At 35.4% G+C, this 27,615-nt stretch overlaps 1 pseudogene; it reads right to left on the bottom strand.

The window, feature by feature from the left end:
* Positions 1-400: 400 nt before the first annotated feature.
* Positions 401-27,363, bottom strand: LOC139853699 (uncharacterized; annotated as a pseudogene).
* Positions 27,364-27,615: the final 252 nt, after the last annotated feature.

The following is a 27,615-nucleotide window of genomic DNA, read 5'->3' as shown; positions in this document are numbered from 1 at the left end:
AGAAGTGTGTAACATCAAAAACATCATCTTACTACTAAATTCTTTCAAGCCTTAAGCAGTACTTCAACAAAGCCTTGATTGGGGTCAACTTTAGTAACAGTGAATGGTCATTGGTCAAACATATATATTATGAACATTGAACGAGCATCTGCGTTTCCAGTGGTACAAATCTCAATGGATTTATTACATTAGAAAAAGATGAGCATGAGACTTAAATTAACATTTGCAAGGCGAAAGGGTACATGTTTGTTCATGGGTAGCAAAACACTGAACCAATAAGATTCAGAAAAATGACATTCACCAAATGCTTTCCTAGGAAGACAAGAAAATACACAGCTTTTATACATGTTACAGACTTTTGCTCACTACATGCAAACAGCAATGACACGTCAGTTTACTGCTATGAACTCCAGACATAGACCTGGCCCGCACATGTTGCCCCTGCAAGCACCCCGGGCTTCAATGGATGAGCATCAAAACGACATGAGATTGCAGACATGTGTGGACTCTCGAAAGTAGTAACAATTGTCTTCTTCTCAGTGGAAATAACATCAACTCCCCTTTTCATGTTTCCCACAAACATATAAGAATCATCCCACCCCCATACACCTCTGGTTTCCAAACAAAAAACAGACAACAATTAGAGTATATACGGGAATAAATAACTCAAATGCTATCATTCAAACAAAAAGAAAGAGAGAAAATAATCAGTAACCACTAAAGCCTACTATAACTTCAACAATATACATTTGACATTGAGAAGAAAATTAATTAAAAGCATACTAAGCCAGAGCCTCATACTAGCTTAATCAACTCATTAAGCTTATACTAGAACTTAACTATACAGAACTTTGTTAATTGATCATATGAAGAAGCTTACTTGAATGCAGAAAGCCCTGCTAAAGTACTTTTATGGTTTATCACGAATTCATCCTCATAATTTGCACCGCTTAGCACTCGAATCTTATCATTAACACTAAATAAAGACATTTCAATGTTGAGACACTCCATGTAAGTCACCAATATAATACTAATACGCAGGGCATAGGAGAAGCTCTTTAAGCAGTATTAACTTAATTATCATCAAAACCATACATATACATACATATGTAGGCGCAGTATTAACTTGACTATATATATATATATATATATATATATATATATATATATATATATATATATATATATATAGGGGCAGGATCAATGGGGAAGTAACCAATCGGGGGGAAAAAAAAAAAAAAAAAAAAAAAAATCGTTTTTTTTGAATTTTTTTTTTCCGGCATCAAGATCACACGAAAATATGAACATTTAGAAGAGACACTTCGTGATGAATGTTATTATTTAGGCGGGAAAACGATCGACAAAAATAACATTCAATATAATATTGTTCGTGAAGAATATGAACGTTTTTTTTTCATGTTTTGTGAAGTAAAATTTAGCCCGATTTAGAGTTTAGGGTTTAGGGTTTAGGGTTTGGTGTTTTGGGTTTATGGAATAAACCCAAAACACCAAACCCTAAACCCTAAACCCTAAACTCTAAACCGTTCGTGTTAAAAACTCAATCTAAATCCTAAATCTAAACCCTAAATCTAAACCCTAAACCCTAAATTTCTAAACCCTAATATCTAAACCCTATAAACCCTAATATCTAAACCCTAATATCTAAACCCCAATAGCTAAAACCTCAAAATACGCTCGAAAAACACGATAATTGTTATATATTACTTCTTCGAGCGTTTTCACGCCAAAATAAAAACATTTATCAAAAAGTGTCTATACTAAATGTTCATATTTTCATCTCATCTATAATGTTCGTGAACAAAGTTTTTTCAAAAAACGAAAAAAAAAAAAGTTTTTGCTTCCCCCGAATGGTTACTTCCCTCTTGATCCTACCACTATATAGGGTATATATGTATATGTATATGTATATGTATATATATATATATACATATACATATACATACACTTGACTATATATATATATATATATATATATATATATATATATATATATATATATATATATATATATATATATAGGGGCAGGATCAATGGGGAAGTAACCAATCAGGGGGAAGCGGGGGAAAGCAAAAAAAACAAAAAAAATTTCTTTTTTTTTGGAAATTTTTTTTTCCGGCATCAAGATCACACGAAAATATGAACATTTAGAAAAGACACTGTAACAACCCAAACCATAACCGACCAAACACGACGAGATTTCAAACAAAAAAAAAATTTTCTGGTGCAGGCCATCTGCGCGGCGCGCCAGATGGCCGCGCGGCGCGCCAAATCGCCTGGACAGCCCGCTGTCCCCGGAAGTCTATTTAACGAAAATGTTTGACTAGTTCCCGACATTTTTAGCCAAAACGCTTTTAACCATACATTCATATATGTAAAACTAGCACATAACTAAGGTTTGAGCGAGTTTTACAAAGTGGGGCCCACACGTGCCCAAAACGCCACTAAGTTTAAAATACAATGTTTAATACAAATTAGAGTTTCGACCACGAAAAGTTTCATTGCCAAACGATACAACGAGCATGGTGTTTGGGGTTAAACTACCCAAATCTCGGTCAAACTCCAAAATCATCACATCCCAAAAGCGTCACTAAACAAGACGGGATCTCTAATCCAACCGGATGCCCTTACCCTTGTCCACACCGGAACCTATAAAAATAGTGAACAACGAGAGGGTAAGCAAAGCTTAGTGAGTAAAACATATATATACATGCATATACAACTTACCCACACGCATCCACGATATCAAATAACACATACAAATCTCGATAAGCAAGCTAGTATCACCAAACGTATCACTAGCAATAATCATAGCATAAATACTCATAACAATAATCAAATGCTAGTATGAACAACAATAAATCATGGTTAACCAATCTCTTCGCTAGGGAACGACTTCGCGAAACAAGTCATCGATGTTCATAACATTCGTTAGCTTCCAAAAACGGCTATGGCATGCTAACCCCCCGAGGTGTTCCAAAAACGGCTATGGCATCACCCCTCAAGTGTTCCAAAAACGGCTATGGCATCACTTGCTCAATGTGAGTAGAACACGGCTATTACTCACGCTTTCGTACACCAACACGGCTATGTGTACGGGTAACTCAAATAACAACGTGGGAGTAAAACACGGCTATTACTCGCCACTAAATGCACAAACACGGCTATGTGCCTTAGTACAAAACATGGACTAATACGGCTAAGTCCCACAACCTTGGTCACAAAACGGCTATGTGACACCATCAACACGGTACATAAATCATATACATACATATATAGATATTCCACTCACCTCAAAATCTCTTGTCGAAAGATAACCGAGCTTGAACACTTCAATGTAACGCACCTATTACATTTATCACAATATCAAAATCATAACTCAAGTTGGTCAACACTCTAAAGCTCACTCCTAGAGCCAATTTGACCTATGGTGCAAATCCGACCCATTTGCACCCTTAACCCTAAAATCGGGTTAACTCATCACAAAACCCTATCATTAACCAAAGTAGGTTCTTTACACATTTTAACATTAGTTTTAGGCTTCAACTACACATATTAATTAGCTTAAGTTCAATTTGACCCATTTGGCACTTTCAAAGTCAACCTACTCATTTTTGGGTCAACCACTAACCCTTTTACACCCATTTACATAAATCATGGTGTTCTAACCCTCTTACTAGCTAATTAGGGTTCTCTAACATCGATTAACACTTCCAAAACCCTAGTTAACTCAATATTGAGTCTATATGACCCAAATTACCCAAGAATACCCAAAATTAACCAAAAGTGGGTTTTATGTTCACCTTTGACTCAAACCCTAGCCCTAAATCGAATTAAACAAAGGAATTAAGATTAGAGCATACCACAACTACCAAAACGAAGATAATGACGAGATGAACAACTTTAGAACTTGGGCTTTAGCAAGAAACCCTCTTCTTCCTCTTCAAAGTGAGCTTTCCCTCTCTAAAACTCACTCTCTCACTAAAATAAATTGGGAGGTGATAAGGTTGGTGAACAAGGGAGTAAATGAGCTCCCAAACTACTGAACCAAGCATTAACTCGGCCTTGATGTGAATTTACCAAAATACCCCCAAAATATCTAATTTAAAAAGAGAAAGGGATCTGTCACAGACATTTGGCGCGGCGCGCCACAAGGCCGCGCGGCGCGCAACCCTGCCAGTTCAGCTCCTTTTGTATTTTAAATACACGCAACAGAACCCCGTTTCAAGTACCGTACATTATACTTATATACACTTATGTACACTATAAATAATCGGGTCTTACAACTCTTCCCCACTTATTCGGATTGCGACCTCGCAATCCATGCCGCATGACAAGCGGGAAGATAAACCAACACAAACTCTTCAGGTTCCCAAGTGAACTCGGAACCCTTATTCCGCCGCCATTGAACTTTAAAAGTCCTAACCTCCTTATGCCTCAACCTCTTGACCTTTTCATCAAGTATTGCAATTGGCTCTTCAACATACTCCAACTTATTGTTTAGCTCAATTTCATCTAAAGGCATCCATGAAGAATCATCCGCAAGGCACTTACGGAGGTGAGAAACATGAAACGTGTTATGGATCCCCGCAAGCTCTTCGGGCAATTCCAATCGATATGCAACTTCACCAACACGAGCTAAAACTTTAAACGGTCCAATAAACCGAGGACCTAACTTTCCCCGTTTTCGAAATCGAATAATACCCTTCCATGGCGAAACCTTAAGCATAACCATGTCGCCCTCTTGGAATTCGATCGTTCGTCTACGTTTATCGGCATACGACTTTTGCCTATCTTGAGCCTTCTTCAAATGCTCCCGAATAATATCAATCTTGTTATTCGTCTCTAAAACCAAATCGGTACTTCCGATTTCTCTTTGACCCACTTCTCCCCAACAAATGGGAGTTCGACACCTTCGGCCATAAAGCATCTCGTAAGGTGGCATCCCGATACTGGTATGAAAACTATTATTGTACGAGAATTCCACCAAGGGTAAATGCTCGTCCCAACTACCACCGAAGTCAATAATGCACGCCCGTAACATATCTTCCAAAGTTTGGTTCGTACGTTCGGTTTGACCGTCCGTTTGAGGATGATACGCCGTGCTCAACTTTAATTGTGTACCCATATCTTCGTGAAACTTTTCCCAAAATCGAGATGTAAAACGGGTATCTCGATCCGAAATAATAGATATAGGAACGCCATGTCGCGAGACCACTTCCTTGATAAACAACTTAGCCAAGGCCTCCGACGATATTGCTTCTTTAATGGGAAGAAACAAAGCGCTTTTCGTCAACCGATCCACTATAACCCAAATCGAATCATATTGAGTTCTCGCCGTCTTAGGTAATTTAGTGATGAAGTCCATGGTAATGTGCTCCCATTTCCATTTCGGGATCTCTAACGGTTGCAACTTACCATACGGCTTTTGATGTTCGGCTTTAACTTGCAAACAAGTAACACATCGTTCAACGTATTTTACAACATCACGTTTCATGCCCGGCCACCAATAATCTTTCTTCAGGTCATGATACATTTTCGTCGCGCCCGGATGAATGGAATATTTCGACTTATGTGCTTCATCGAGTAGCACCCGTCGGTAATCACCCGTCTTAGGCACCCACACCCTTCCTTGAAAGGACAACAAACCCCGCGGACCCATAGTAATAAACTCCGATTGGCCCACAATTCGTTCCGTGCGCTTATCGTGAACATAAGCCTCTATTTGGTCTTCAACCATCTTTTCAAGAAAGTCGTTAGTGATAATCAAACGTAACGATGTTATACGTATCGCCGGATGTTGAGTCTTTCGACTTAACGCATCCGCGACCACATTCGCCTTACCCGGATGGTAAAGTATCTCACAATCATAATCTTTCACCACATCCATCCATCTACGTTGACGATAATTCAAATCCCTTTGAGTAAAAAGGTGTTTCAAATTCTTATGATCCGAATATATCGTACACTTGACACCATACAAGTAGTGGCGCCAAATTTTCAACGCATGCACAACCGCCGCCATTTCAAGATCATGGGTCGGGTACCTCGTTTCGTGTTCCTTTAATTGTCGAGAGGCATAAGCAATGACTTTACCCCTTTGCATAAGAACGCACCCGAGCCCATTTAAGGAAGCATCACAATAAACCACCATGTCTTCGACGCCTTCCGGTAATACTAACACCGGAGCTTGACACAACTTCTCTTTCAATAATTGAAAAGCAATTTCTTGCTCGCTTTCCCAATTGAACTTAGCACTCTTCCTCGTCAACTTTGTTAATGGAGAAGCAATCTTAGAAAAGTCTTGGATAAACCGACGATAATAACCGGCCAATCCGAGAAAACTTCGGATCTCCGTGGGCGTAGTCGGTCGTCCCCAACTTTTCACCGTCTCAATCTTCCCCGGATCCACTTGGATACCGCTTTCGTTCACAATGTGACCAAGGAATTGAACCTCCCTTAGCCAAAATTCACATTTAGAGAACTTTGCATACAACTTCTCTTTTCTTAGCGTCTTCAAAACTTCACGTAAGTGACGTTCATGTTCGTGCATACTTTTCGAGTAGACTAGTATGTCGTCAATGAATACAATAACCGACTTGTCCAACATAGGTTGGCACACCCGGTTCATAAGATCCATGAATGCCGCCGGTGCATTCGTAAGACCGAAGGGCATAACTACAAATTCATAATGCCCGTAACGCGTTCGGAAAGCCGTTTTCTCAATATCTTCCTCACGGACCCGCATTTGGTGATAGCCGGACCGTAGGTCGATCTTAGAGAAATACGTTGCGCCTTGAAGTTGATCAAACAAATCGTCGATCCTAGGTAATGGATAACGATTCTTGATCGTCACTTTATTCAACTCACGGTAATCAATGCACATGCGCATACTACCGTCTTTCTTCTTCACAAATAAGACCGGAGCGCCCCATGGCGAAGCACTCGGTCGGATAAAACCCTTCTCTAGCAACTCTTGAATTTGATTCAATAGCTCTTGCATTTCCGTTGGTGCTAAACGATAAGGAGTTTTAGCAATGGGAGTAGCCCCCGGAACCAACTCAATACGAAACTCGACTTGTCTTTCCGCCGGAACACCCGGTAACTCATCCGGAAAAACGTCTTCAAACTCATTAACTACCGGAATTTCACGAATGGGTGGTGGCTCATTACGAGTATCAACAACATAAGCAAGGAAAGCCATGCCACCGGTAACAACGGAACGACGTGCCCGTGCAAAAGTGCATATCGGCACCGGTCTTCTTCTCTTATCGCCATGAATAATCATTTCTCCCCCACTTGGGGTCTTCACACGAATACACTTATCATGGCATGCAATATTGGCTCTATAACGATCGAGCCAATCCATACCAACAACGATATCAAAGTCGCCCAAGGTCATTGGAATAAGATCAATTTTAAAAGTTTCGGCACCAAAAACAACATCACAATTTTTACACACATCAACCACTCGCACCGTCTTGCCGTCCGCTATTTCGACTTCTACCGGACGACTTAACTTAGCTAGCGGGCTATCAAGTTTAGGCACAAATTTAGGAGACACAAACGACAAATTTGCACCGCTATCAAAAAGAATCCTTGCCGGATTAGAATTAACCATGAAAGTACCTGAAACAACTTCGTTGGATTGTTTGGCTTCATCGTTCGTCATCAAGTAGTTTCGCCCTCTAGCCGACCCCGCCGCCTTCTCAATCTTCTTAACATGATCATTATTCAACTCGGGGCATTCCGGCCTCTTGTGCCCCACTTTACCGCAATTAAAACACGTAACCGTCTTGACCGTGCATTCACGGGCGTAATGACCCGACTTCCCACAATTAAAACAAGTGGGCGCAAAAGTACCCGTGCCACCTTTCTTCACATTATTAACGCTCTCGGTGCCTTTCTTAGACTTCTTGTTTGAAAAATTCGAATAGCTCGAACCTTCAAACTTCCTTTTCGAGAAAACAAAATCACTCTTCCTAGGCACCTCCGGCTCAAAACCCCGAGCCAACTCAAACAATTCATCGAAAGTCTTAGCCATACCCCGGCTAATCTTGCTCTTGTAGTCGGCATTCAAAGTACGATAAAAATCTTTCATAAGCTTATGATCATCACCCACATACTCCGGGCAAAAACGAGTCTTTGCCAAGAATGTAGACTTGAGGGTAACTAAATCCATGGAACCTTGTTGCAAATGATGCAACTCGTCCCGAATTCGATCAAGATCGGATGAAGTTCGGTATTCCTTGAAAAACTCTTTCTTGAACTCCTCCCACGTCAAGCCCATGCATTGCTCCTCGCCATACAAATTGATTTTATCATCCCACCACAACTTGCCTTCTTCACGTAACATGCTAGACCCAAACCTCGCCTTCTTCTCGGGAGGACACTCCGCGGTACGGAAGGCCCCCTCGATGTCCGAAATCCAACAAGTACTTTTCAACGGATCCCTCACCCCATTAAACGTCGGAGGTTGAGTATCCTTAAAATTTTTGTAGTGGAAGTCTCTCTTTCCATCACCCCCTTCACCTCGAGGATAAACGTTTCTAGCATCAAGGGCCTCTTCAATAGTGGCCTTCAATCGTTCATTTATCATTTCGATCACTTGCCCATCGACCGACTCTTGGAAGACCCTTCGGACATCCGCAAGAAAATCCGATTTCAACTTCTTAAAGACGGCCTCGACCTTGGTCGAGAACTCGGCGTCTTCACTTGTACTCCCGTTTTCATGATCAGGACCGTTTCTCGTCTTCATTCTATAAAACGAATTAGGTTAAACCATGAAACGAAAGGACAATTATACCCAATTACATACGTATACACCACACTACCCCATCTTGCTCAACAATCGTCGTACATTGCTTGTTTGACCCGATTTGCACCCGTAGTAATGGTAGCTAGTCATTACCACGCAAGCACGTCGCGCTAACTCGCTAGTACAACGTCCATCTCGCTTGATGATTGCTAAACACAACACAAACAAATAGCGCATGATTAGTTCACATAAACCTATGCACTAATCATACCGATCCGACCCAAAGTCCTACAAGTCCCGCATAAACACGCACACAAAGTCTAAGTCTAGGCGCCTATCTCAAGTCACCTAAATCCCTTAGACCATGCTCTGATACCACTTGTAACAACCCAAACCATAACCGACCAAACACGACGAGATTTCAAACAAAAAAAAAATTTTCTGGTGCAGGCCATCTGCGCGGCGCGCCAGATGGCCGCGCGGCGCGCCAAATCGCCTGGACAGCCCGCTGTCCCCGGAAGTCTATTTAACGAAAATGTTTGACTAGTTCCCGACATTTTTAGCCAAAACGCTTTTAACCATACATTCATATATGTAAAACTAGCACATAACTAAGGTTTGAGCGAGTTTTACAAAGTGGGGCCCACACGTGCCCAAAACGCCACTAAGTTTAAAATACAATGTTTAATACAAATTAGAGTTTCGACCACGAAAAGTTTCATTGCCAAACGATACAACGAGCATGGTGTTTGGGGTTAAACTACCCAAATCTCGGTCAAACTCCAAAATCATCACATCCCAAAAGCGTCACTAAACAAGACGGGATCTCTAATCCAACCGGATGCCCTTACCCTTGTCCACACCGGAACCTATAAAAATAGTGAACAACGAGAGGGTAAGCAAAGCTTAGTGAGTAAAACATATATATACATGCATATACAACTTACCCACACGCATCCACGATATCAAATAACACATACAAATCTCGATAAGCAAGCTAGTATCACCAAACGTATCACTAGCAATAATCATAGCATAAATACTCATAACAATAATCAAATGCTAGTATGAACAACAATAAATCATGGTTAACCAATCTCTTCGCTAGGGAACGACTTCGCGAAACAAGTCATCGATGTTCATAACATTCGTTAGCTTCCAAAAACGGCTATGGCATGCTAACCCCCCGAGGTGTTCCAAAAACGGCTATGGCATCACCCCTCAAGTGTTCCAAAAACGGCTATGGCATCACTTGCTCAATGTGAGTAGAACACGGCTATTACTCACGCTTTCGTACACCAACACGGCTATGTGTACGGGTAACTCAAATAACAACGTGGGAGTAAAACACGGCTATTACTCGCCACTAAATGCACAAACACGGCTATGTGCCTTAGTACAAAACATGGACTAATACGGCTAAGTCCCACAACCTTGGTCACAAAACGGCTATGTGACACCATCAACACGGTACATAAATCATATACATACATATATAGATATTCCACTCACCTCAAAATCTCTTGTCGAAAGATAACCGAGCTTGAACACTTCAATGTAACGCACCTATTACATTTATCACAATATCAAAATCATAACTCAAGTTGGTCAACACTCTAAAGCTCACTCCTAGAGCCAATTTGACCTATGGTGCAAATCCGACCCATTTGCACCCTTAACCCTAAAATCGGGTTAACTCATCACAAAACCCTATCATTAACCAAAGTAGGTTCTTTACACATTTTAACATTAGTTTTAGGCTTCAACTACACATATTAATTAGCTTAAGTTCAATTTGACCCATTTGGCACTTTCAAAGTCAACCTACTCATTTTTGGGTCAACCACTAACCCTTTTACACCCATTTACATAAATCATGGTGTTCTAACCCTCTTACTAGCTAATTAGGGTTCTCTAACATCGATTAACACTTCCAAAACCCTAGTTAACTCAATATTGAGTCTATATGACCCAAATTACCCAAGAATACCCAAAATTAACCAAAAGTGGGTTTTATGTTCACCTTTGACTCAAACCCTAGCCCTAAATCGAATTAAACAAAGGAATTAAGATTAGAGCATACCACAACTACCAAAACGAAGATAATGACGAGATGAACAACTTTAGAACTTGGGCTTTAGCAAGAAACCCTCTTCTTCCTCTTCAAAGTGAGCTTTCCCTCTCTAAAACTCACTCTCTCACTAAAATAAATTGGGAGGTGATAAGGTTGGTGAACAAGGGAGTAAATGAGCTCCCAAACTACTGAACCAAGCATTAACTCGGCCTTGATGTGAATTTACCAAAATACCCCCAAAATATCTAATTTAAAAAGAGAAAGGGATCTGTCACAGACATTTGGCGCGGCGCGCCACAAGGCCGCGCGGCGCGCAACCCTGCCAGTTCAGCTCCTTTTGTATTTTAAATACACGCAACAGAACCCCGTTTCAAGTACCGTACATTATACTTATATACACTTATGTACACTATAAATAATCGGGTCTTACAGACACTTCGTGATGAATGTTATTATTTAGGCGGGAAAACGATCGATAAAAATAACATTCAAGATAATATTGTTCGAAAGAATATGAATGTTTTTTTTTCATGTTATGTGAAGTAAAATTTAGCCCGATTTAGAGTTTAGGGTTTAGGGTTTGGTGTTTTGGGTTTATGGAATAAACCCAAAACACCAAACCCTAAACCCTAAACCCTAAACCCTAACCCAAAACACCAAACCCTAAACCCTAAACCCTAAACTCTAAACCGTTCGTGTTAAAAACTCAATCTAAATCCTAAATCTAAGCCCTAAACCCTAAATTTCTAAACCCTAATATCTAAACCCTAATAGCTAAAACCTCAACATACGCTCGAAAAACACGATAATTGTTATATATTACTTCTTCGAGCGTTTTCCCGCCAAAATAAAAACATTTATCACAAAGTGTCTTTATTAAATGTTCATATTTTCATCCCATCTATAATGTTCGTGAAAAAAGTTTTTTCAAAAAACGAAAAAAAAAAGTTTTTGCTTCCCCCGCTTCCCCTGATTGGTTACTTCCCTCTTGATCCTACCAATATATATCATGGTTTTAAAAAACGGTTGAGGCGTACGCCTCGAGGCGCGCCTCAGTGCGTTTTCGAAAAAAACCGTTTTGGAACGTACGCCTCTCTGCTCTAATTAAACGTACGCCTTTTTTTGCTGAGGCGGATCGATTATTGGAAGAGGCGGTTCGATTGGTGAGGCGTTCGCCTCTTTGTGTTTAGCAGAAAAAAGCGGGAAAGGCATCTGGCGGCTAACGTTGATATCTCATCGGAAGAGAAAAGATGAGGAAGGAAAACAGAAAAAGAAAAAGAATATGAGCGAGGAAGGAAAGATTTAGACCTGGTAACATTGATGCCTCATCGGAAGAGAAGCTGTGGGTTTCATCAGAAAAGAAGATGAGGGAGGAAGAAGAGAAGCACATGTCAGATAGATCTAGATCTAAATGTTATCTAAAATATCTACGGATCTCTATATATTTAAAATATTTTAATTTCTTTTTTCTTTTATCAAATTTCAATTAGAGCCCTTAAACTTTTACTAAGTTTTAATAATAAGAACAAACTTAATATACACTCTTGAAACTTTAATAAAATGACAATAACAACCCCTATTATTTAAAAATTATCAGAATATATATATTTATTATTAAAAAGTCAACAGAAGTCAACTCCGCCTCGAACGTGTGTAGTGACCCGTCCTAATCCATCTGGACGAAGTCTTCAACAGTTGGTCCCATTGCGAGGTTCTGACCTCTATATGCCATGAACGACTCCATGTAATATGAGCAAATGCACAGCGGAAGATTTCTTTCATACCTGAGAATAAACATGCTTTAAAGTGTCAACCAAAAGGTTGGTGAGTTCATAAGTTTATCATAAAACAATAAAATTCATCATTTTGATAGACCACAAGATTTAAATGTTGCATGGTACAAATGGGCCCAAATCCTATACCCACCTGTAATGTACATGCGATATCTTTTAAATACAGTACACCTTTCTCGTGTACGAAACCATTTTTCATAAATCTTAGTAACCGTACACATATCTCGTGTACAAAATATCATACACATAACCTGTGTATAAAATCATTCTCTCGATACATAACATTCACATCAATTGGTGGCAATTATCATGTCCACATAATTCAATGGTGGCAATTATCATGTCCACATAATTCAATAATAATCCGCAGAACTTCTGTCTGCATAATAATTCATTCGAGGAATGTTTTGCTTGTGTCTATCTCGTCAAAATATATTTCAAAAGCATTTAATAAAGCATTTATAAAAAAACGCATGTATTCTCAGTCCCAAAAATGTAAAGAGTAAAAGGGAGCAAATGAAACTCACCATACTGTATTTTGTAGTAAAAATACATATGACGACATGAAACAAATGTAGGGTTGGCCTCGGATTCACGAACCTATATAAAGTATATATATTAACACATTGTAATATATTAGATTAATATTATTCTATATAATTGTATTAATACTTTTAATATGTTATAATACTTATTTGATATATAATTTAATTGATGTTATATTATATTAGTTAATATATTAAACATAATATTATATTTTATTAGTATACTTATGATATATGCAATAAATAGATTTTTTTTTTATGTAAATGTCTTTAGTTTGTAAAAATACTAACTATTATGATACTAAAATAATGATAACAATAACAATAATAATTAGGGTTGATGAAACTTATAATAATAATGCTTATAGTAATGATAATTAGTATTAATGATAATTTCAACAATAATACTAACTTCAATAAAAATGATGTTTTGGTAATAATGATAATTATAAAGAAAAATGATAATTTTAATAAACATTAATAAAAATGTTAAAAATACTAATTTTAATAATGATGTTATTATTTTTTTAAACAAAAATAATAATTGTTCTAATAATGATAATAATAATATTAATAATACTACTTATATTAATAATATTAATTATAATAATATTTTTATTAATAATAATAATTATTATATAATTAATAATAAATGTAATAATTATAATTATAATTATAATTTATACCTAATAAAGGTATACGCGTTTGTTTGTTCCCAAAATAGATCGAGGATAGCAGAGCCAGAGTAATCGCAGAGAGGGAAAAAAAATTGGCATCACAATCGCAAAAATCACTCAACAATCATCATCATCATCAGATCGAGATCGCAAAAGCAGAATATAGCACGGTTCATGGACTTTTGGTTCTTCAATCGATTGATCGAGGCCTTCGGTTCTTCAATCGATCAATCGATCAATTGATCAATCAACAATTATCGAGGTATAACAGGTAATCGATTCAATCTTCATCTTATCCTAATTATTATCGTATCATACTCGTAATTCATCTCTGTTTGTTATTGCTTCATCATCATCATCCCGTAAATCACTATTCATTATCTTTTTTTTCATGATTTTTGGTTCTGGGTTTGTTGTGAGATCGACGAAAAGGCTGCAACAGGTAATAGTAGTGATGGTTGTTTTGGTTTGGTTGGGTTTCGAATACTAATTAGAAACTAACAGCTAGTAGTCTCGTAAATTAGATTTGTGAGCTTTGATGATAGTATTGTTGTGGGTTGTGGGTTTGTTTCGAATCAATCAGGAGGTAACATCATACTAGTAGTATTCCTTTGTGGTTTGGTCAGGGCACAATATAAATAGCAATCAACCAAGTAGTTTTTGATGGTGTTTGTGTTAAAGGAAAAGTGAAATAAAAAGGTGAGTTGTGTGGTGGTTTACGGTGACCGAAGGTTGGTTTGGTTCTTGGGTGCTAGCTAAACATAACCTAACTGCAGCGGTCTGCAGCAGTTTGTTCGTGACAGAAAAATAGTTTTAAGGGATAGAAGTAACAGAAAAAAAAATAGTTACTCACAGTGGGGTTGTGGTGGTTGTCATGTATATTTAAACATGTATCATATAGATATATAGAGAATAGATGATTGGTTTGTTTCATTCCAAAGTAACAAGTATAAACTGCAGCAGGAGTTTCATAAGAATGGGTGGTGATTGAGTGGTGTTTTGAAGATGATGGCAGGTGATTATTCTAAAGGATGTGGTGGGTTGAAGGTAGTTGTCAAGGATAGTTCTTGGGGTTTCTGGATACTGATCAGAAGACAGAAATAATTTACAAGTAGTAGACGCAACTTACAGTAGTAATAGGAGGTTGACAATGTCCTTGCACTCATTCTCAGATCTTCAAACTCGTTCTTCGTCCATGAAACTCATGATTCAATCTTAAAGCCCGTTAGAAGGTGGACCTTCGTTGTTGGAAATTGAATGAAGTAGAATCGGATATGCATAGATACAGGTGATTATTTATCTATTATTATCGATTATAGATATAGTTATGTGTGTATAAAGTGTGTGTAATTGAGATTTTTTTTTTATGATAATATAATACAGGTTGTTAACGGTTGTAGTTGGTCGCGGTGGTGATAGAAGAGGCGGTTAGGAGCAGACGGCGGTTGTGAAAAAATGTTGTGGTAGTAGCTTGGTTTGTAGCAATATGGTGGTCCATTTGGTAAAAATGGAACAAGGCAGTTAATGTAGTGATTGGAGGAATAAGCAAGTTTTCAAGTTAATGCACGTACATATATATATTTATAACTCAAGTTGCTTATGTGGTGTTATAGATGAAAATGATGTGAAACTGAAAGTATAATATTGAAACAGTGTACCCTATTTGTAATTTAATTACACCGATGAATTATTGTTTGCTGGGGTTTTGTTAAAGTTGTTACTCTCAACATATAAAACAGAATAGACAAAAATATGATATGTTAGTGGTGGTTGTTGGTTCATTTGTATGGTGCAGAAAAAGAAGTAAGAATCAATAGATCACTAGTTCTCACCAATTTACTTTATATTAATTAACATGATGTAAACAGAAACGACTACGTTCAATGATTTGATGAAAAATACAAATAAAACTCCCTTTGATTCTTTTTGTCAAAAAGAAAATAAGATGTGTACCTATATATAAATCTCGGATAGGTATGACAGCACCACAATTAATATCATAATTAAATCCTTACACAACGTAAAGGATGCATGTGGGTTGTGAATTGGTTAATTATTATTCATTTTCCCATTACTTTATATTCATGTATATGCGTTTAAGGGATTAATTAAGCATACAACTAAACGTTTTCACTTAGTGTATATAGTAATTAGAATAGTGAGTTAGTGCTAATTTCTACGAGTATTGTATAAGAATTCATTTTAATAACAACATAATTATATTATTTTACATTTTAATTCAGATGATTAAAGTGCACTTTATAAATTTTAAAATATTATATAAACACTTATATTTATATAATTATATATATATATATATATATATATATATATATATATATATATATATATATATATATATATATATATATATATATATATACTCACAATTGTTCGTGAATCGTTGAGGATGGTCAAAGGTTAATTGAATATATAAACATAGTTTAAAAATTTTCTAAACTCAACATTACATACTTTGCTTATCGTATCGAAATCATATAAAGATTAAGTTTAAATTTGGTCGGAAATTTCCGGGTCGTCACAGTACCTACCCGTTAAAGAAATTTCGTCTCGAAATTTGAGTAAGGTCGTCATGGCTAACCATAAAAATGTTTTCATGACGAATATGAGTTGATAAAGTAGAATTTTATTACCATATTGTAATATGGATAAAATGATTCGTTTACTCGAAGAGTACGAGTGAAGTTATCACAAAAGAGTGAAATGAAGAAATAGAGGTTCGTTGTATCTTTTGACGTAACCAGGGTTGAATTCCGGAATTCAAAGGATTCAAAAGAAAATCTTGGAAATCTATAAGATCTGATTCTTCGAGATTTAAGGAAATTAGGATCTCTTTAATTAAATGCGATGATCTGTCCCGATCACTACGTCTGATATTTCAATTATAAATTTAACTTTTCTGTTCCATTAGTTTTCACCACTTCTATACTCAATTCCCAGATTCAATAGATTGTGAAAATGCTTAATCCCATTCTAATCCTTGATATTTTTCTAATTATCACTTCTGTCATCCTTCTTTTCAATCTTCCACCAGAAGAATCTGTTTACTTCTACTATTACCTTGGGGTGATACTATTCTTAATTCTACCGTGTCTTTATATTGCTATTCGTATTAATATCCACGGTTTGTAACCTCCGTGTTGTTATTGGGCTTTATATTTTCTCTTATATTCTGGAGCTCTTTGCCTTTTTATTATCTTCTCAACCTCTAGTAAAGCAAGTAGCGGTCCAGAATTCATAAGTACGGAACTTCGAATGAACCATGGCTAATGTTCTAAGATAGAATTGTAATAGCACGATCTTGATTGGTAAAATTACCAGAGTTCAAGAGAAAAGATATAACTTTCAAGAAAATATGTTCTTGATATGTTTATAGATTAGATAGAATGTAAGAGTCGTGTAACATGGCACATGATGACGTTATAATCTGTGAATCATCACGTTCCATTAACAACTCAGCATGACTTACTGTAATATAATCACGTTGATCAAGTGTCATTATATTGTACTAACTCATGCATCACTTACCAACATTACTTCAATAACATTCATATTTTAAGCTCAAAAGTTTACAGAATATAGAAACTAACAGTTTCTATATGATGTAACACTGATAGCACGAAGAGATTAATGATTTCAGATAAGAATAGTTATGAAAATATCTTCAGAAATATGGAGGATATTTATAATGAAAGATACGATGATATCTTGGAATTTCTAATATCGAAGGATGGTGAAGAAAATTTTTCCGCAAGAGTTTGGAGTCAGAAGCAAGGTATTCGCTAAAGATTTCATCAGAAACAGAATCATCATGATTCTTAATGTACAAGTTTAGTCCTTGTGATTTGTTCAGAGAACCCTTCGTAGTTTGCTCAATCAGTTTTTCAGTTTCAAACTTTTTCTGAGCTTTGCCAACATACAATTCTTTATCATCAACTTTTGGCTGTTGAGGTCGTTTACAGTTTTTGTTGCTTCATTCAACTTTTCAAAATTCAGAGTATTGATTCGTAGACTGGGTGTTTTTCAGAATTTCAGAATGGAATATCATGATTCTAAGAGATAAATGTTATATGTATACATTTAACTGTTGATGTAGAAACGCTGCGAGATTAAAGATGCTGATTGATGCTTCCCGGTATTTGATAGGGCAATCACCGTCACATATACTGATGAGTACATGATAGGGTTTTAATGAACAGATATAATGGTTCTTCGGAGGGACTTAAGCTAATGAGTAATAAAGTTGATGGCAAGTTTACTGATAATGTGGTGGGATATGAACGATTCCCCGGTAACGACGACGAAAGGAGAACTTATATAACACGGTTATAATAGAGTTTATTCGAATGAAAAGTCGAGTTTGATTTGCTGAAGCTGTGACAAAATTGACTACTTTGAAAAGGTATTGTAAAGTGATTTTCGGAAATAACAACGCCAAAGGAGCTAGCACAAATACGTTTTAAACGTTCACTCAGGTTCCGAGTGTTTTCAGGTGCATAACTATATGCATCAATATTTTCTTTCGTAGCTGAAGTGTGGTTGGTTCATCCTTTCGATTGGGGTGTTTTCAAGAATCATGAAATGTTTGAACGCAGATTGGAATCGTCAAGATACAAATGAGGTTTAAGATGAAATCAAGTGGCAAACTTGAAAAATTATTTAGTTTCATATGTTATAATCAGTTTTTTTTTTAATTCATTTTAATTGTCCAATATTATTCGTCCACAGTCGATAGTCCACAATTGACAGTCCAATAATTCATATATAGTTTAATATATAATATTCGAATTAATTAATACGTATCGTGACCCGTGTACATGTCTCAGACTCGATCATAACTCAAATTATATATATTATTATAGAATCAACCTCAACCCTGTATAGCTAACTCCTGCATTACTGCATATAGAGTGTCTATGGTTATTCCAAATAATATATATAGATGCGTCGATATGATATGTCAAAACCTTGTATACGTGTCCCGATATTTAGAGTGCGTAAAAATAAATAACAGAAATTAAATGATGATAAATAAAATTACGATAATTAAATTGAGATAAATAAACTGCGATAAATAAAATGTAATCAGTTAGCTAGGAACAGTTAGCTAGGATTTTGTTAGCGTGGATTCTTAACAAATTTTCTCATAGTTAATTTGTTTGTTTCTAACAAATTTTATTTTGTCAAATGTTTTCTTCATTATGCCACTTGTTGGATTCTGAGAAGTCAAAATCCAAATATGAAATTGAATAAAAATGATTATTTTTGTGGTGAACGGATTCGTATATCTGTGGATGTAAGTAGGATAGTAAATGACTGTTGAATCAGATTCAAAGAATGTACAGTGTAACTTATTAATGTGAAATTTAAATATTCCTAGGGTATTACCTACCCGTTAAAATATTTTCACCATTAACAGTTTGTACAATAAAAATTTTAATTACAATCTTTATGAAAACATATATACATATATATTTTCTTCAGACGTAATTATGGATTTAATGAGTCAATGTGATATTAAACTCATCAGATTTACGGCTAGAACTAGAGTACATAATCTCTAAAACATTAGAGATTTCATAATCACCATGAAGGACGGAGATAGTTTATGTAGAATGATTCGTAGAACGATGATTATGTTTGAGGTATAGATTGCGAGGTTGAGACATGTGATGATGTTGTTGTTATTGGTACTGGTTATGCTGCTGGTGCTGCTGAAGCTGGTAGGTTTTGCACCACGTTTTCCAAATTGATTATTCGAGCGCGAAGTTCGTTGACTTCTTGTATTACTCCGGGATGATTGTCGGTTTGGACGAGCGGATGAATAAGGTTTAGAATTTTGGATAGAATATAATCGTGATGAGTTATCCTGGAAATGAGAGAGAGAAAATGGTATTTCGGACAGGTTCGCCGGTAAACGCTTCAGGTTCATTGCTGAGAGGTGAACTCGGTTGATGGAAAGGTTCACCTTCTTCTTGTCTCCACTGATTAAATCAACTACGAACCCATCAGATGAATTGGGAATGGCTGATTCATTCTGGTGACGTTGCTTCTGGAGCTTAGGTGAACATCCATGTCGGAATAGCTGTCGGGTTCCGAAGAACTTGAACTAGTGACGAGCTCCATTTCGTACGATTGAGTAAAGGATTTTTCGATAAGAATAAGATTATAGGGTGTAGATTAGTACCCTGCAATACATAATTTACATATGCATATATAATACTAAAATCCCATAAGTTACGGATGAATCTACGGAAGCTGTCAGGCAAAGGTAACAATAACAGATACGCTAAGATATGAATTTATCTATACACTGTCTATGCAATAGAGGCAGTAAGACATGTCTAGACTAAGAATGATAAGTAGATAATTTCTTAAGGATGATAAGTAGATGATTTCCGACTAGAAATGATAAGCAAAACTTTTGACATGCAGACACGGTCGAAGTCCAGACTCACTAATGCATCTAAACAACTATCAGTTAGACACACTAATAAAAGACCTGGTTCGCTAAGACCACCGCTCTGATACCACCTGTAGTGACCCGTCCTAATCCATCTGGACGAAGTCTTCAACAGTTGGTCCCATTGCGAGGTTCTGACCTCTATATGCCATGAACGACTCCATGTAATATGAGCAAATGCACAGCGGAAGATTTCTTTCATACCTGAGAATAAACATGCTTTAAAGTGTCAACCAAAAGGTTGGCGAGTTCATAAGTTTATCATAAAACAATAAAATTCATCATTTTGATAGACCACATGATTTAAATGTTGCATGGTACAAATGGGCCCGAATCCTATACCCACCTGTAATGTACATGCGATATCTTTTAAATACAGTACACCTTTCTCGTGTACGAAACCAGTTTTCATGAATCTTAGTAACCGTACACATATCTCGTGTACAAAATATCATACACATAACCTGTGTATAAAATCATTCTCTCGATACATAACATTCACATCAATTGGTGGCAATTATCATGTCCACATAATTCAATGGTGGCAATTATCATGTCCACATAATTCAATAATAATCCGCAGAACTTCTGTCTGCATAATAATTCATTCGAGGAATGTTTTGCTTGTGTATTTCTCGTCAAAATATATTTCAAAAGCATTTAATAAAGCATTTATAAAAAAAACGCATGTATTCTCAGTCCCAAAAATGTAAAGAGTAAAAGGGAGCAAATGAAACTCACCATACTGTATTTTGTAGTAAAAATACATATGACGACATGAAACAAGTGTAGGGTTGGCCTCAGATTCACGAACCTATATAAAGTATATATATTAACACATTGTAATATATTAGATTAATATTATTCTATATAATTGTATTAATACTTTTAATATGTTATAATACTTATTTGATATATAATTTAATTGATGTTATATTATATTAGTTAATATATTAAACATAATATTATATTTTATTAGTATACTTATGATATATGCAATAAATAGATTTTTTTTATGTAAATGTCTTTAGTTTGTAAAAATACTAATTATTATGATACTAAAACGACGACGACGACGACGACGACGACGACGACGACGACGAGGACGAGGACGAGGACGAGGACGAGGACGACGACGAGGACGAGGACGATGACGATGACGATGAGGATGATGATGATGATGATGATGATGATGATGATGATGATGATGATGATGATGATGATGATGATGATGCTTATAGTAATGATAATTAGTATTAATGATAATTTCAACAATAATACTAACTTCAATAAAAATGATGTTTTGGTAATAATGATAATTATAAAGAAAAATGATAATTTTAATAATCATTAATAAAAATGTTAAAAATACTAATTTTAATAATAATGTTATTATTATTTTTAAACAAAAATAATAATTGTTCTAATAATGATAATAATAATATTAATAATACTACTTATATTAATAATATTAATTATAATAATATTTTTATTAATAATAATAATTATTATATAATTAATAATAAATGTAATAATTATAATTATAATTATAATTTATACCTAATAAAGGTATACGCGTTTGTTTGTTCCCAAAATAGATCGAGAATAGCAGAGCCAGAGTAATCGCAGAGAGGGAAAAAAAATTGGCATCACAATCGCAAAAATCACTCAACAATCATCATCATCATCAGATCGAGATCGCAAAAGCAGAATATAGCACGGTTCATGGACTTTTGGTTCTTCAATCGATTGATCGAGGCCTTCGATTCTTCAATCGATCAATTAATCAATCAACAATTATCGAGGTATAACAGGTAATCGATTCAATCTTCATCTTATCCTAATTATTATCGTATCAAAACTCGTAATTCATCTCTGTTTGTTATTGTTTCATCATCATCATCCCGTAAATCACTATTCATTATCTTTTTTTTTCATGATTTTTGGTTCTGGGTTTGTAGTGAGATCGACGAAAAGGCTGCAACAGGTAATAGTAGTGATGGTTGTTTTGGTTTGGTTGGGTTTCGAATACTAATTAGAAACTAACAGCTAGTAGTCTCGTAAATTAGATTTGTGAGCTTTGATGATAGTATTGTTGTGGGTTGTGGGTTTGTTTCGAATCAATCAGGAGGTAACATCATACTAGTAGTATTCCTTTGTGGTTTGGTCAGGGCACAATATAAATAGCAATCAACCAAGTAGTTTTTGATGGTGTTTGTGTTAAAGGAAAAGTGAAATAAAAAGGTGAGTTGTGTGGTGGTTTACGGTGACCGAAGGTTGGTTTGGTTCTTGGGTGCTAGCTAAACATAACCTAACTGCAGCGGTCTGCAGCAGTTTGTTCGTGACAGAAAAATAGTTTTAAGGGATAGAAGTAACAGGAAAAAAAAATAGTTACTCACAGTGGGGTTGTGATGGTTGTCATGTATATTTAAACATGTATCATATAGATATATAGAGAATAGATGATTGGTTTGTTTCATTCCAAAATAACAAGTATAAACTGCAGCAGGAGTTTCATAAGAATGGGTGGTGATTGAGTGGTGTTTTGAAGATGATGGCAGGTGATTATTCTAAAGGATGTGGTGGGTTGAAGGTAGTTGTCAAGGATAGTTCTTGGGGTTTCCGGATACTGATCAGAAGACGGAAATAATTTACAAGTAGTAGATGCAACTTACAGTAGTAATAGGAGGTTGACAATGTCCTTGCACTCATTCTCAGATCTTCAAACTCGTTCTTCGTCCATGAAACTCATGATTCAATCTTAAAGCCCGTTAGAAGGTGGACCTTCGTTGTTGGAAATTGAATGAAGTAGAATCGGATATGCATAGATACAGGTGATTATTTATCTATTATTATCGATTATAGATATAGTTATGTGTGTATAAAGTGTGTGTAATTGAGATTTTTTTTTTTATGATAATATAATACAAGTTGTTAACGGTTGTAGTTGGTCGCGGTGGTGATAGAAGAGGCGGTTAGGAGCAGACGGCGGTTGTGAAAAAATGTTGTGGTAGTAGCTTGGTTTGTAGCAATATGGTGGTCCATTTGGTAAAAATGGAACAAGGCAGTTAATGTAGTGATTGGAGGAATAAGCAAGTTTTCAAGTTAATGCACGTACATATATATATTTATAACTCAAGTTGCTTATGTGGTGTTATAGATGAAAATGATGTGAAACTGAAAGTATAATATTGAAACAGTGTACCCTATTTGTAATTCAATTACACCGATGAATTATTGTTTGGTGGGCTTTTGTTAAAGTTGTTACTCTCAACATATAAAACAGAATAGACAAAAATATGATATGTTAGTGGTGGTTGTTGGTTCATTTGTATGGTGCAGAGAAAGAAGTAAGAATCAATAGATCACTAGTTCTCACCAATTTACTTTATATTAATTAACATGATGTAAACAGAAACGACTACGTTCAATGATTTGATGAAAAATACAAATAAAACTCCCTTTGATTCTTTTTGTCAAAAAGAAAATAAGATGTGTACCTATATATAAATCTCGGATAGGTATGACAGCACCACAATTAATATCATAATTAAATCCTTACACAACGTAAAGGATGCATGTGGGTTGTGAATTGGTTAATTATTATTCATTTTCCCATTACTTTATATTCATGTATATGCGTTTAAGGGATTAATTAAGCATACAACTAAACGTTTTCACTTAGTGTATATAGTAATTAGAATAGTGAGTTAGTGCTAATTTCTACGAGTATTGTATAAGAATTCATTTTAATAACAACATAATTATATTATTTTACATTTTAATTCAGATGATTAAAGTGCACTTTATAAATTTTAAAATATTATATAAACACTTATATTTATATAATTATTTTTATTTATATATATATATATATATATATATATATATATATATATATATATATATATATATATACTCACAGTTGTTCGTGAATCGTCGAGGATGGTCAAGGGTTAATTGAATATATAAACATAGTTTAAAAATTTTCTAGACTCAACATTACATACTTTGCTTATCGTATCGAAATCATATAAAGATTAAGTTTAAATTTGGTCGGAAATTTCCGGGTCGTCACAACGTGCGCCTCGGTTCGCCTCGAGGCGTACGCCTCGCCTCACAGAGGGGAAACGCCTCGAGGCGTGTTTCCGTTTTTTTAAACCTTGATATATATATATATATATATAGGCACAAGATCCAGTGCTAAGTGATTATTTTGGGATAAGGGGATAAGTGATTTTGTGATTTTTATATCTTTAGTTCTACAGCTCTGATATTTAAAAATAAAAATTGCTGGTATCTATTTTCATTGTGTAGATTTAGAAAAAAAAAAAATCTTTTTTTTGAATAAAAGCTTGTTAACATAAATCTGATGTGAGTTACCTGCTGTTCACACATCAAATGCATAATAACAAAAAAAAAATTGAAAAAATGACCAATGATTAATGAAAAACAGTGTTTAGGGTTTACTAAATAGGGTTTAGAAATTAAGGTTTAGGGTTTAGATTTAGGGTTTAGAACGAGTTTTTAATACGAACGGTTTAGTCCGTAAACCCAAAACCCTAACCCCTAAACCCTAAACTTTAAACTCTAAACTTTAAATCGGGCTAAATTCTAAAAAAAACTTCAAAACACTTTAACATACATCACATGTATAATAAGCTGCTGTCAAAAAAAAAAAAAAAAAAATAATCTGAATCTACACACTAAATGTTATTTTCAGGAATTTTTATTTTTTAAATTGGAGCTCTAGAATAAAGATATAAAAAGCAAAATCGCTTATCCCCTTATCCCAAAAATGTCACTTATCCCTTGATCTCTCCCATATATATATATATATATATATATATATATATATATATATATATATATATATATATAGGGGTAGGATCAATGGGTAAGTAACCAATTGGGGGAAGCAAAATTTTTGTTTTTTTTCCTTCGTTTTTTTGGAAAAAAAATTTTCAGGCATCAAGATCGCACGAAAATATGAATATATAAAAAAGACACTTCGTGATGAATGTTATTATTTAGGTGGGAAAACAATCGACAAAAATAATATTCAAGATAATATTGATCGTGAAAAATGTTAACGTTTTTTTCTTCATGTTTTGTGAAGTAAAATTTAGCCCGATTTAGAGTTTAGGGTTTAGTGTTTTGGGTTTAGTCCCTAAACCCTAAACTCTAAACCGTTCGTGTTAAAAACTCAATCTAAATCCTAAATCTAAACCCTAAACCCTAAATTTCTAAACCCTAATATCTAAACCCTATAAACCCTAATATCTAAAACCTCAACATACGCTCGAAAATCAAGATAATTGTTATATATTAACTCTTCGAGCGTTTTCCCGCCAAAATAAAAGCATTTATCACAAAGTTTCTTTATTAAATGTTCATATTTTTATCCAATCTATAATGTTCGTGAACAAAGTTTTTTCAAAAAACGAAAAAAAAAAAAAAAATTTGCTTCCCCCGGCTTCCCCCGATTGGTTACTTCCCCCTTTATCTTACCACTATATATATATATATATATATATATATATATATATATATATATATATATATATATATATATATATATATATATATATATATTATATATAAGAATATATATAAGAATGTATTGTACCTTGTTGTAGCAAGAAGGTTTCCTGAAGGAGAGAAGAAGGCAGAATGGACAGGCCTCTTACGAGAAATCAGCTTAAGAGATATGGGCTTACTCTTACAAAGCTTTCTCAGATCCCAAATGCAGGCAGTTTTATCCGTTGAACTTGTAACCATCATATTAAGATTGTTTGAATTAAAATCAATTGTATTAATCCTCAATTCATGCAAGTTTCCTGAGAATGATAACTTCCCAGACCTCTCATCCCAAATACGAACTACACCTTGACCCTCGCCAAGATATAAAGAGTTCACATCATCAAATCGTTGAGACATCGAAGAAATTCCATGCTAAGTAGTATACGGTAGACCAAATGTCTCCTTTTCAATATCTAATGACCGAACTTGACCATAGTAGCAGCTTGTAATTATCTGCATCAAATTACATTTACACAGCTCATTTAATCTAAAGGGACTACCCTTGAAGGTTTTTAGCACACAACAATGTTCCAGTCACATGTATGATTATCAAGTATAAAGGTTTTTTTTTATCTGACTAAGAAAACATAAATAAAGTACCTTGTTCAAAGAAAACGGGTGAATCACGATTGATGAAACGGGCGCAGGGTGAGGATGATACGTGTAAATCCCATCACCATCTTCGTTATCCGAATCTACATTCCAAAAACCTAAATCTCCATGATTGTTACCTACTACAACCATTCTCATATCTTCTGATGGAAAGAACTTTACACTCGATGTTCTGTCTGGAACAACACGAACAATGTTCTCTGGTGCCAATTCCATCGAATCCAAATCAACGCAAGACATAACCCTAGACTTCTTCACACAATCACCATCATCATCTTCTTCTTCTTTGAATTGTGATTGCTTACAAACACTCATAATCTTATTGACTAGTGTTTCACTGGAAACCGAACAAGTACTAGCATCGCTCATAGTAATCGGTACCAATTCAAGAGGGGACTTATTAGGGATAATTTTTGCCTTTGGGATTTTTAATTTCCTATGTTTAACCTTAAAATGTAACCCTGCTAAATCTGGGGATTTTCCTTGACTTCTAAGAGATCTACGAATAACGATTGGGGTTTCAGTTTTCACTTTCTTATTTGACCTAATTATATATGCTTTAGCCTCTACCCTGTTCAATCACCATTAACATAATCAACATAAACACTTATAAATTCACATTTACTCATATATCTATTACATACACATGTGAATAAATCATTGTAAATGTGAAATGAAAGAGATGAACCTGTGGCGCTTGGAGGAGGCAGCTAAATCAGAAAGTTTCGATTTAATGTTGAGTGAAGCGAATAATTCTTCGTTACGTTTGATGTTTTCGATGCGTTTGCGTTCGTAACCGGTGAGAGTTTCAGTCGCCATTATTTAGTTCTAGAGAAAAGTAGAGCGACAGCAAATTAGATATACAGTAACAGAACTCAGAAGAGATGGTGAGGGCAGCGGGAATGGTGAAAAAAGCGGGAAAAGTTATTCGGGTCACGACGAACGGGTCAAGTTATGATTCGGTGTGACTAATTTGAGCGCAGATTTGTTTAGTTTTATTTCACCCCCTAAATTATGGATTTTAATCCTATAAAATTATGGACTAGTATTTTAACATAATCATTAAAAATG

Source organism: Rutidosis leptorrhynchoides, chromosome 6, assembly GCF_046630445.1.
Source record: "Rutidosis leptorrhynchoides isolate AG116_Rl617_1_P2 chromosome 6, CSIRO_AGI_Rlap_v1, whole genome shotgun sequence".
NCBI classification, from domain to species: Eukaryota; Viridiplantae; Streptophyta; class Magnoliopsida; order Asterales; family Asteraceae; genus Rutidosis; species Rutidosis leptorrhynchoides.
This window is presented reverse-complemented; position numbering and strand designations above follow the sequence as displayed.